Below are 13,108 nucleotides of genomic sequence, written 5' to 3'. Positions count from 1 at the left end.
TTTTTTTCTCATTTGGGGGAGTGCTAAAACACTACAGTGAGGAGAGTCATAAAAAGTACCTAGACAGATCATTTTTTCCCTTGCAACCTGCACTGCAAGCTTTTCAACTAAACAGTACCAGTTTCTTCCTTTATGCTCAATCAGAATTGTGAGTACATTGAAGAGTAAGCTGTTATTGTCTTAAGCCTGTACCTAATGCATGCAGCTAGTCATCATTTTGTTTAATTTTATGTGCTTGTGACCATTTTAATTCCACGTTTAAGTTCTTATTTAGTATGTGACGTTTACTGTGTTATGGCTTACTGGAAGTATTGACTAATGTGTAAAAAAGCTAAACGTGCTTTCTAAAATCTGTTACTGTTTAATTATTTAGTGAGATTATTTTGGAGAGTGACGACTCCCCCTCCCCCCCAGTGACTACTGGATTGGAGAACTTGGGTGGTACATAGTTGAGTCTAATGAGGTGAATGTATGTATGTTAAGATCTTTTCCTAATTTGGAAAACTTTGAGTATGCAAGTTGGTCAGCTGGACTTGTGAGAGAGAAAGATGCCATCTCTTGTTTTACTTTCATTGGTAGAAAGAAAGCAGTACTTGTATCTGTGATGACAAATTGTGTTCATCTTGGTAGCTAGAGTAGAAGACTTGGTTTATAAATTAAACTTGTTGGCAACAAAGTTATTTATACTAACTCTCACAGCATATGGAGTTCTAGAAGACTTAGAAGTGGAATAAAACTCCACTGGGTTGCTATAGCTTCTTGGAGCTCCTTCTCAAGCTCAGTAGAACACTCAACATCTGAATGCCAACAGGAGCTGTGGGCGCACAGTACAAGTACTACAGCAGTTTGTCTAAAGAAAATGGATGAAAGAGGAAAACTAATAAAGTAAGCTTGCATGAAACCCAGCTTCTGCAGTCAAGCATGCCTACAGAATAGTTTTAAATAAATGTTAAAGTTTAAAACAATTTAAAAATCATATTTTTATCAGGATATCAGGTGTAACTACAGGTGGTACAGCTAGTGACACTTGCAATTATGGTTGCCCCACACTGTCCATTAAAAGACCCTGTTTTCAGTTGTTTATAGCTTTTTAAATTTAAACTGTTTGGGCTGAATCCTTCTGTGTTGGGAGTTCTGCCTTGAGCTAAATTTATTTTAAAAAAAATTTCAGATAAAACAGTTGAGCTCTTTCAGGGAATGAGACTAGGAAAAACATGTTTTGCCTTTAATCTTTCAGATTTTGCATTGGGAAAATCTAGTGCCCCAATGCTTTGGAGCAAGGGGTTGAAATTTGGCTGGGAGGTTGCCCTAGTGTCAGGGATGTAAATTTTTCAGTTGGTGTGAAACTCTGGTGACATTTTAAGCCTTGGGAAAAATATTATTTCACACATGCTCAGTAGAAACTTTAGAGTTGTGCAGCTCAATTCTTTAGTGATTCCGTTTGCACTGGTCATGCTCCGTCTCTTCACAGCACCTATCTGGAATTGCTGGTGCATGTACCATCTCCACAGAGTGACTGAGCAAATTCTGCAGAGACTGAGCACAATTTTTCCTGCAACTGCTCATCCCACCAGAAAGTGAGAACAGACATTTGCATGGCACTTTTGTAGCCGGCATTGCAAGGTGTTTACATGACAGATAAGCTAAATATTTCTATGCTGTCCCTTCATGCTGTGGCCACATTCCAGAGGACATGCTTCCATGCTGAGGACGCTTGTTTAAAAAAAAAAAAAAAAATGCGTTAACTAAATTTGTGACTGAACTCCTTGGGGGAGAATTGTATGTCCCCTGTTCTGTTTTACCTGCATTCTGCCATATATTTCATGTTATAGCAGTTTCGGATGATGACTCAGCACGTCTTCATTTTAAAAACACTTTCACTGCAGATTTGACAAAACACAAAGAAGGTACCAATGTGAGATTTCTAAAGGTAGCTACAGCATTCGACCCAAGATTTAAGAATCTGAAGTGCCTTCCAAAATTTGAGAGGGATGAGGTGTGGAGCATGCTTTCAGAAGTTTTAAAAGAGCAACACTCCGATGCAGAAACTACAGAACCCAAAACACCAAAAAGAAAATCAACCTTCTGTTTGTGGCATCTGACTCGGATAATGAAAATGAACATGTGTCAGTCCGCACTGCTTTGGATAGTTATCGAGCAGAGCCCATCATCAGCATGGACGCATATCCCCTGGAATGGTGGTTGAAGCCTGAAGGGACATATGAATCTTTAGCGCATCTGGCATGTAAATATCTTGCGACACCAGCTAGAAAAGTGCCATGCAAACGCCTGCTCTCACTTTCTGGTGACGTAAATAAGAAGAGGGCAGCATTATCTCCTGTCAATGAAAACAAACTTATTTGTCTTAGCAATTGGCTGAACAGGAAATAGGACTGAGTGGACTTGTATGCTCTAAAGTTCTACATTGTTTTGTTTTTGAGTGCAGTTATATAACAAAAAAATAAAATCTACATTTGTAAGTTGCCCTTTCACGACAGAGATTGCACTACAGTACTATTTCTTTTATTTATAATGTACACTTTGATTTCAATTACAACACAGAATACAATATATATGAAAATGTAGAAAAACATCCAAAATATTTAATAAATTTGAATTGGTAGTCTATTGTTTAGTAATGCAATTAAAACCGCGATTAATTACAATTTTTTTTAGTCGCAATTAATTTTTTTGAGTTAATCGTGTGAGTTAACTGCGATTACTTGACTGCCCTACTTTTTATATTCTTTTCTTTACCCGAAGGATCCTAAAATGCTTTACAAATGTAAATCTAGAGTTCATAAGCTTTTTGGGATGAAGGGATCTGCTGAGCTGGGATTTGAATGAAGAGAAGGTGGTGATATAAAGGACTGAGGCAATGAGGAATATAGGAAGATACAGCAAAACTCTGTTTATCTGATCTAATTGGGATGGGGCTAGATGGGATAATCAGAAATCCAGATAAACCAGAGAATGGGAAAGTGCAATGCTGCAGTGCCATCTAGCGGCCACAGGAGAGATCGCCCTCCTCTGGACCTCAGTGTGCTGGTAGTCTGGTTAACACACAGAGCCGGTTAATGGAGGGTCAGATAAATGGGGTTCTGCTGTATATAGAAAAAGGCACATTAAGTAAAAGGAACATACAGAGAGGGGCACATTGTGTGACCAGGATAGAGTGAAGGGGCAAGGGAGAGATGAAAGGTGTTGAGCAGAGTTTGTGTTTGAAATAAAATTGTGCAGGGTATTGAGGACAAGGAAAAGTGACTTAAGCGTTAGGGAAAGATAAGGGGAAGCCAGAAAAGGGACAAAAGTTTTTGTTATGGTATTGCAGGAATTTTGCAATCCAGAGTTTATCTGAATTTCTTGACTGAATGGAGTAAGTTGCTTTTATGCTTCTGCTGCTGCTATTTCTTCCACAGCAGCAGTGAGAAACTTACATGATGCTAGTCAGGGGCTTTTGCTGTGGCAGTATCTGCAGAGGCTGCTCCCCTACTGCTGCTGTGGGGCACTATGGTATGGGGTAGACTATGAAATGTTTGTCAAGTCTTGCTCCAAATTAATTACTTTTATTAAAAGGTCATATGTACCTGCTCTTTGTGACAGCTTTATTGATGAACTGTACTACGGTAATATACAATCATGCTATTGTATGACCTTGTGCAAATCTTGTGTACGTCATGCTTAATTCTGATTTTTGTTAACTCATATGAACTCTGCATGGAATATTGGAAATCAAAATTTGTCCTCCCGGATGGTGGTGTTGACAGATACTGTGCAGTAATTGCTTATTCAGTTCAAACTCACTTTGCACCAAAGACCATTTTCATCAGTTTAATTGTCTTCCCTTTATTAGGGCATATTGTTTGAAATCTTTCTTTAGTAATCGGTGATTTAGAACAGATTCACAAGTGTAGATTACCAAGCAGCGGTCTTACATTCAAGAGACGGAAGAACAAACAATCTTATTCTTACACGCTCTATAAGAAACTGGCTGACCTTTACTGTAGTAAGTTGCTTGTGCATAAAACATTCCAGACAAAATTTGGACCTGGTGAAAGCAGGTGAAACTCTTAAGTGGATATAGTTTTATCCACTTATTCCATTTGGCCACAAGTAGTTGAATATTTGCTCCTCAGCCTATTGGCTGCTTTTGCTCATCTTTCCAGTTGTCTAATGCTATAAGTACCTGGTTCTTATGCTTTCTTGATGACCTATGCAAAAGTAAGCTCTTAAAATGGATTCCCAATTATTTGGGTTTTTTAATTGCCAGCTTTATTGGAATAAAATGTTGAAATGTTCTCTCGTATCTGTCTCAAGTATGTGTTCAAAATTGTGTGTATATGTATGCGTCGAAATAAAACCTGTATGGGCAATGTAAACTGATGCTATTTAAATATTAACCCAGTCATTTTCATCTACAAAAGGCCCGTAGAGCATCATAAAGCACTCTCACTCATCTTTAAACCCTTCCCTCCCTGTTTTCAAGATTCCGAATAACTAACAACTTATGTATAGAATTAAGTTGAAATAAAATTTTCACTTCATCTTTAAAATGTATCTGCTAATGCCTGAGTTTAGGATTCTGGGTTTTTCACGCAACAGTCAATGAAATTATAGTCATCCTGAGCAGCAGTTCTAGTGATTTGTCTTTTCCAGGAAAAATGCACAACTCTGAAGTAGGACCATGGAAGGTAAATAAGGGTTGAACTGATGTTAACAGCTTTAACTTCCTGTGTATTTATTTAGTTTCCCTATGAATTAAGGATTTTGAGGTCTTAATGTTTAAATGTGAGGGGGAGGAAAAAACACGTCATTAAAGGTTTGTAATAAACACTACATTATTTTATAGGCCTGTGAAGGTGGAGTGACATTATACCTAGGTTTCTTTGTCAGTACCTTTACAGTATATTTGTGTGTACTATTTAAATAATATATTTATGTAATTAAAGATGATATCAGAGTGGATATGCATAAGATAGCAAATTAAGTCTGTGCAGGCAACCGTAAATCTTGAACTTCCTAACGTTTAAGTGTTTAGCTTTCTAGCCTAAATAACATTCTCTTAACGAAGGGTTTTTTAATGAAGGTTCCTAGATTTCCTGAAGGGGGGGAAAAAGTACACAATAGAACTTGTTTTTACAACTGTAACAACCCCTTATCATGCATCAACTTCAGGATTTGAACCCTGAACCTTCAGCGTTGACTTCTACCACTCAAGCTACAGGAAAAACTGTTAGTTAGTAGTAAGAGAAGGCTGTCATCCCACAGTGGGGGAATGGGCTGTCAGGCACTATGTTCTAGGCTAGGGCTAAGGGATGGTTGGCAGGAAGATCTGATCTGTCTCTTGATCCTTCCCCCAATGCCTGGTGAGTTGAGTGGAGTTTCTGCTCCATGTGATATGCCCAGAGGGGGCAATGGGCTGCTGGATTCTGGAGTTGGTTGTGGGAAACTTGACCACACATGCTCTTGGATGTTGGAAGAAGCACCAGCTGCATATGTTACCATGAGAGGGAGTGAGGGAATGAGCTGTTAGGGCTAGGTGGTGAGTTTGCAAGAACAGGGGAAGAGTGTTTATGGGGGCAGGGAGCCTAGCCTGGTTCCCTGAATGAAGCTGGGCTTGGGGCACTGGGGTGATGTGCTGGGTTTTGGGGCAGGGGAACTAGCTGAATTCTTCTTCGAGTAGATGCAGATGTGTATGCCAAGTAGGTATGTGCGTGTCCTGTGTGCTGGAGCTGGAGACTTTTGCTTAGCAGTACCCATAGAGGGATGGTGCTCATGCCTGTAGCCCCTCATCTGGTTATATGAGGCAGTGCCGCCCTGATCCCCCTCAGTTCCTTCTCATCACCTATTGGCTGGATTTGGACTTCTGTGTGGTTTATCTTAGCATAGTTTTTTACTGTATATAGTTAATAGGTAGCTAGTTAGTAGCGTTATTTAAAAATTATAGGATGTAGTATAGTGGTAGTGTTCCCCGGTCATGCCCTCACAGGGTTCAAGAATTGCCCATTGTGTGGAGTGGCGATTCCTAACTGTGACCCACCACATGTGGTGCTTGCTCTGTCTCAGCGAAGCCCACCTTAAGGAGTGCTGTTTGATCTGCAGATGATTCAAGAAGAGGACTCAGGTTGTGCAAGACTTTTTTGCTTTAAGTATTACCTGCTTGACCAGGCCATGAGGCCTGACCCAGTACCGAAGCTCTCCTTGGACTGCATATCACCCTCCAGCTTGGAAGGCGCTGCTGCCTCCTATTCTGGGGCAGGGACCTCTCAGAAGAGGTGCAGGAGTTGTTTTCTGTCCTTGGCACCAAAGAAGAGATCATATAAGACCAATTAGGAGTCCTGCAAGTCCTGAAGCAACTCCTGCTTTCTCTAAGAAGAGCGCAGCCTGGCAAGGTGCCAGCTCTGATGCGTGGGATGGTGCGCGCGCCTCCCTCAGCATAGGTTGGGGATGGCAGACACCCTGTATTGTCGACCTCTGGTTCTGGTCACTGGGCATCTGTTGAGTCCGGTACCAATGGGAACAATGCCGGTACCGACGGTGTTAGTGGTGTCAGCGTATCAAGCGGTGGTGGACCTACTCTGCCTTTTGGTCCCATCCTCGCCGCTGGTCTAAGACTTTGCAAGGCTGGCACCTGCAATGGCTCCCCTGTTGGAGTGTGCCGCTGAAATCTTGTCACCACACCACAAAATACCCCTACAAGGGTTGATATGAGCAGAGTACTAGGGACAGTACAGGGTTCTTTGGTACTGGGCCCTCCTTCGGCACTAACACAATCATTGCCACAGATGGTTCCATGGAGTCTGTCGCTGCCCTCAACCTTGAGGCACACAGGCACTCCGGTACCATTGTTTGCACTGGGACTGACCTTGCTCGCGACACTGACCTTTTTAGTACTATTGTTTCTGACTATGCCGGTGGCACCAATTCTGACCTCCTTCTGGGCTATGGATAAGTAGGATCGCCTGTTGGCTCCTTCTGAAGTCGCCCCTCTGATGTTTCCTAGATCCCAGCACTCCTATGCTTTAGAGTTGGGCTCCTTATCCTCTCGCTCCACTTCACCTGAGGGAGTCTGGAGGTCACCAGTGGACCAATGCAGCTACCAAGGTTGGCTTGTGCCTTGAGGTCAGGATGAAGGCCCCTGGCCCAGCACCTACTGGCTACCAATACCTTACATGTACTAATTGCCCTTTGGGCCCAGTGAGAATCCCCTCACTCCTGGAGGTCTTGCTCGTCATCAAATTCAAGAATGAGATCCTCTGCTCGTGCGGCATTGGTGGCTGCAGACCAGCTGCAAGTCCAGATGCCTGCAGTTCCCCCTTCCTGTGGAGCCACCAGTGTTTCCTCATGTGGAGCAGGATCTCCCTGTAGTCCTTGTCCTCATCCCTGAACGATGTGGTGTTGCCCGGTTCGTACTCCCCTTTCATCCCAGAGGACCTCAGGGCATGCCAGGACCTGTTATGTTTAGTGGCCTCGTCCCTAGGTATTCAGGAGGAGTTTCTTTGGGAGAATACCCATACACTTGTGGATATTCTCCAAACATCTGACCCTGAGAGAGTGGCCCTCCGTTAATGAGGTGCTCCTCGAGTCTGTGAGGGCTCTTTAGGTTACACTGACCTCGATACCTCTGGTGGCCAAGTGCTTGGAGAAGCGCTATTTTGTGCCAGTACAGGGATTCAAAGGGTTTTATTTCCATCGGGCTCCAAACTCCCTGGTGGTCATGGCGGTGAACGACAGGGGTCAGCAGGGCAGAGTGAAGTCCTCCCTCAAGGATAGAGACTTGAAACACCTAGATCATCTTCTTGGCAGGAAGATATCCACCTAATCATCACTGCAGATGAGGATCACGAACTAACAAGCCCTGCTGGCCAAATACTGCCTTCCTCAAGTGGTCAGCTATTGCCAAATTTGAGGAGCAGTTGTCCAAGGCTTCTTGAGATGAATTTTGCGTGTTTGTTCCTGTGGGCTGCTTGGTGACAAAAACATCTTTGCAATCCACTGTGGATTTGATGGGGACTATGGCCTTGGCAATTATAAGGAGGGCTTTCTGGCTCCAAAACTTGGGGATTGTACTGGATATCCAGCTAGCTATTGAGTACTTGCCATTCGATGGCAGGACCTTGTTTTTGGAAAAGGACTGATGGAACCTTGTGTTCCTTTAAGGATTCAAGGGCTACCATCAGATCTCTGGGGGTGTATACACTCTGTGTGAGTAGCTGCCATTACAGGGCACAGCAACAGCAGCCCTATAGGCTACATCACTTCTTTGTGCAGTCCTTCCCCCTTCTCCCCACTGAGATAATGAGACTACCCCAGGAAGAGATACAGGTCTCTCAAGAGGAAGCACTCGAGCTCTGGGCCCGGTTGCACTGCCCACCTTCTTTCGGTGCCTACTAAGCACCCATTTTGATTTGCTGATCTAGAGCTCTGTTCCAGTTTTTTCCCCTCCTTTGTTCTCCCCTTGTTCCTTTGGAGACAGGCTGGCTCATTTTTATGATGCTTGGGTCTCAATGATGATGTCTGATGGCTGGGTTCCAGGTACTGTCAGATTGGGCTATGCCATCCAGTTCCTCTCAATGCCCCCTCCCCACCCTTCTCCCAGTCCTCCTTCAGGACCCCTCTCACAAGATACTGCTCTTCTAGCATTGGGAGCAATGGAGGAGGTTCCACAAGAACCCCACAGTCACAAGTTCTACTCCTGTTTTTTCCTGATGTTGTCGAAATCCAAGGGTGGGATGAGACCCACCCTCGAACTCTGTGGACTCAACAAATTCATCTAATATGTGAGTTCAGCATGGTCACTCTTTCTGTTATCCTCCCTGCTTTGTCTAAGAATGACTGACTGGTTCATGACTGGTCTCCGGGCACCAGGGGTGCTCAACTCTTGCTCCCCCCCCAAACCCCCCATGCTTCATCTCCGTCCTGTCTCTTCCTGCCCAGTTCCGCCCTCTCCCCTGAGTGCGCCCCATCTCCACTCTCCTCCTCCCTCCCAGTGCCTCCGGCACGCTGCGGAACAGCTGATTCACAGTGGGTGGGCAGCGCTGAGAGGGAGCAGGAGGAATTGATTGGTGGGGCTGCCAGCGGGTGGGAGGCTGCCGGTGAGTGCTCAGCATCCACTGATTTTTTTCCCTGGGTGCTCCAGGAGTGGAGCACCAATGGAGTCGGTACCTATGACTGGTTTGCTGCTCTGGACCTTCAAGATACCTACTTCCATGTGGCCATTCTGCCAAGTCACAGGAAGTATCTTCGCTTTGTGGTAGGAGTCTGCCACTTTGAGTACACGATTCTCCCATCCGGCCTCTCTCCTGCTTCCTGCTTCACCAGATGTATGGCAGTGGTCATGGCCTACCTCAAGAGGAAGGGGATCCATATCTTCTCTACCCCGACAACTGGTTTCTGAAGGGCAGCTCTAGGGAGGAGGTTCTCACCCATGTTGAAACCACACTATGATCGCTTGACCGTTTGGGACTTGTTCTAAACACCGTGACGTTGACCTTGGCCCCCACTCAGCAAATAGAGTTCATTGGGACCCTGTTAGATTCCACAAAATTGAGGGCGTTCCTGCCGACTGACCACTTCCAGGCGCCTCTTCAGCAGTTAGGAACATATCTGATGAGAGCACAGGCAATGTCAGTGGCATTCCTCAATGATATTTCCATATTGGATGTTTGTAGGTTGGCCACATGGTCGCCTGTGCATACATTTATGGACCATTTTCGATCACCGCTTCTTTTTGGAACGGACGCTAATGTGGGAAGAGCAGACCTACAGTCTTTGCTCAGGTAGACTCCCAGTCCTGCCTCCGAATGGGGGTACTGCTTGCTAGTAACCAGCTTGGAATACATGTCTACATCTGCTAGAAGAAGAAACAATGGTTATGTCAGGGTTCCCTCCCCACTCCGAACTCTAGGGTACAAATGTGGGGACCAGTATGAAAGACCCTCTAAGCTTATCTCTACCAGCTTAGGTTAAAAACTTCCCCAAGGCACAAGCCACCACCAAGTGAGTTAGACAAAGATTTCGGAAAAGGACCACTTGGAGTTCCTGTTTCCCAAAAATATCCCCCTAAACCCCTTCATCCTGGGGAGGCTTGAGAGTAAACAAGGTGAGCACAGACCAGACCCTTGGGTTTTTGGGACACTGAAAACACCAATCATATTCTTAAAAGCAGAACTTTTATTATAAAGAGGAAAAAAAGTAAAATAAACACCTCTGTAAAATCAGGATGGAAGATAATTTTACAGGGTAATAGGATTTAAAACACAGAGGATTCACCTCTAGGCAAAACTTTAAAATTACAAAAAAACAGGAATAAACCTTCCTCTTAGCATAGGGAAAATTCACAAGCTAAAACAAAAGATACTGTAACGCATTTTCTTGCTATTACTTACTATTTCTATAATTTTAGATGTATCATTCAGTAGGAGCTGGATTACTTGTTTGGTCTCTCTCTTTTTCTCCGGAGACAAACAAAAACCTAAGTATCTTGTTTACAAAAACAAAGTATCTTCTTTCCCCATTGGTCCTTCTGGTCAGGTGCCAACTAGGTTAATGGAACTGATTAACCCTTTACAGGTAAAGGAGGGATTTTATGCCTTAGCTTTATGTTTGACAGGTTACTTACTGTAACTGTGGTTCTTCAATATATAATGCAGATGTATTCCATGACCCACCCTCCATCCCCTCTGCATCAGAGGCTTTCCCTGGACGTTTGTTGCGAGGGAACTGAGGGAGGTCAGTGTAGCACCACCTCAAAAAGCCAGGAGAGGGGCTCTAGGCATGAGGTGTGAGCACTGCCTCTATATGGGTACTGCTAGACAAAAGTCTCCAGCTCTTGAGCACACACACACCTACCTGAAATACATGTCTGTATCACATCTTGAAGAACCACAGGTACAGTAAGTAACCCTTTCCTTCTCTCATTCTCCCCACCCTCTCCCCAGTGCTACAGCTTCTCTGGCGATGTCCAGGAGCTCCCAGATCAGTTGTGGGCTGCTTTGTTCTTTTCCCCCCATGTTAAAATAAAATCTTCCAATTGTCTCATTTAGAAGCTGTTAACACCTCTATGGTTTGGTGTATGGACTTGAAATTGGGCAAGGAGTTGACCTGGTGTTAGAAATATGCTTTTGCCTAAGTTATGAGCCTCTGAAAAATCTTGATTTACACCTGCTGAGTGAAGACTTAGTGTGGCAGCCACATGCTGTAAGGAGCCTGCCTGCACTGAGTATGCTGCTGCAGAAGGTTGCAGGGGGTGCTCCCAGCAGAATGGAGAAGCATTTGCAGGGGAGACTCTCTCTCTCTCTCCTGTGCTCTCGTTGTTCCCCTTGCTGTTGTCCAGGCAGCATGGAGGAAGAGGAGGAAACATCTTGACTGGAAAGCAGAGGGGCAAGAAGTGTTGGTGGCAGAAGGAATGTGCAGATGCCAGATGGTGAGAAGTAGCAGAGGGGGTGTGTGACGTTCCCCTCTGGTGTTATCTGGACTGGTGATCTGCTAGGTCACTCCAATCCTTGACTCTGGGAGCCAGCCTTACCCTGCTCTGCTGTGAGAACCCCCACTCCTGGGCTGTTCACGCACAGCCTCTGGCATGTAAGCTGCTCCCAGCTACTTGAAACCGAATGACACTAGCCAATGTCTCCGGTCCCAGACATAACCCTAGGAACCTTCATCTTGCAGTGTCCAGTTATGCCCGCTGAACGCTGAAAGCTTATAGGAGTTTGTCAATTTAACAAAGAAATTGATATGTACCAGGCTTGTTATCCTAAGGGGAGTCTCTGACATGCTTCAAACCAAACAGATATATTGACTATAAAGATAGATTTTAAGTGATTATAAGTCAAAGCATAACAAGTTGGATTTGGTCAAATGAAATAAAAACAAAATGCATTCTAAGCTGATCTTAACACTTTCAGTGCCCTTACAAACTTAGATGCTTCTCACCACAGGCTGGCTGGTTGCCCTTCAGCCAGGCTCCCCTCTTTGATCAGTGCTTCAGTTGCTTGGTGGTGATGTCTGTAGATGGAGGTGGAAGAGAGAGGAAGAGCATGGCAAAAGTCTCTCCCTTTTATCATGTTCTTTCTTCCCTCTTGGCTCTGCCCCCTCCCTCCCTTCAGAGTCAGGTGAGCATTACCTCATCGCAGTCGCAAACTGACCAAAGGAAGGAGGTTGACTCACTCGAAAGTCCAACAGATCCTTTTGTTGCTGCCTAGGCCAGGTCCTTTGTTCCTGTGAGGCTGGGCTGGGTTTGTCCCATACATGTCCTGATGAGGTGTGAACTGCCTCTCTGCTCTTGGAGAGTTTTTGCCTGGGCTTATTTTAAGCCATGAAGACACATTTTCAGCCTCATAAGAGTATACATGGAATTATAACCTATAACATTACTACAACATTACTGTAACAACAATTACTATAAAATCACTAGAACAATGCTTAGTGCATCATGAGCCTTCCGAAGACACCCGACATGACAAACTTTACATTGGATACCACACAATCATTTTATAAGGATGAATATGGGTGTGTAGGGTGTTCCCATGAGGTACAGAATATCAAACTGTGGTTGGCCAGGAACCATGGGATGGAGTCAACAGATAGGAAGAAGTGACTGAAACTGGTTTTGGGGCAGGGTAGGGGTGGGTAGGAAGGGCGGTTGTAAAAGAAGCAAGGAGGCAGGAGCTGGGTTGGAATAAATAGAAGAGCTGGTGGACAAAGACAGGCTATGGGGCACATGGGCTTAATGCTCTAACCACCAGAGTACACTCTTCGGAATCTGAAATGTTGCTGATGGAACCTTAATTTGGCCTGTGTGTGTGCGCATTATGACGATCTTTTATTGTATGATCTATTTCCACATCCCGCCTCTCCCCTGCACCCCAAACCCTTGCCTTATTCAGTGCACAGGATGAGAACCAATCAGGGTTGTGTAGTGAATGAGACTGTCTGTAGGAACCCTGCTTCATTTGTTGCAGAAGTTGGAAGGTGTGTAGTGAATGAGATGGGATTGTAGGAAGAAAGCATGGTCTACTGATTAAGGAAATTAAGTGCCACCCTGAAGAATTAGATTCTATCCTTGCTTCTGCCACAGAGTTCCTGTGTGATGTTGGGTAAGTCACTT

At 44.4% G+C, this 13,108-nt stretch overlaps 1 protein-coding gene across 1 annotated transcript in view; it reads left to right on the top strand.

The window, feature by feature from the left end:
• The window catches only part of JMY (junction mediating and regulatory protein, p53 cofactor), a 127,078-nt gene that overhangs the window by 33,704 nt on the left and 80,266 nt on the right, over positions 1-13,108 (top strand). The gene's annotated exons all lie outside the window — the stretch shown is intronic.

This window comes from Natator depressus, chromosome 5, assembly GCF_965152275.1.
Source record: "Natator depressus isolate rNatDep1 chromosome 5, rNatDep2.hap1, whole genome shotgun sequence".
Taxonomy (NCBI): Eukaryota; Metazoa; Chordata; order Testudines; family Cheloniidae; genus Natator; species Natator depressus.
This window is presented reverse-complemented; position numbering and strand designations above follow the sequence as displayed.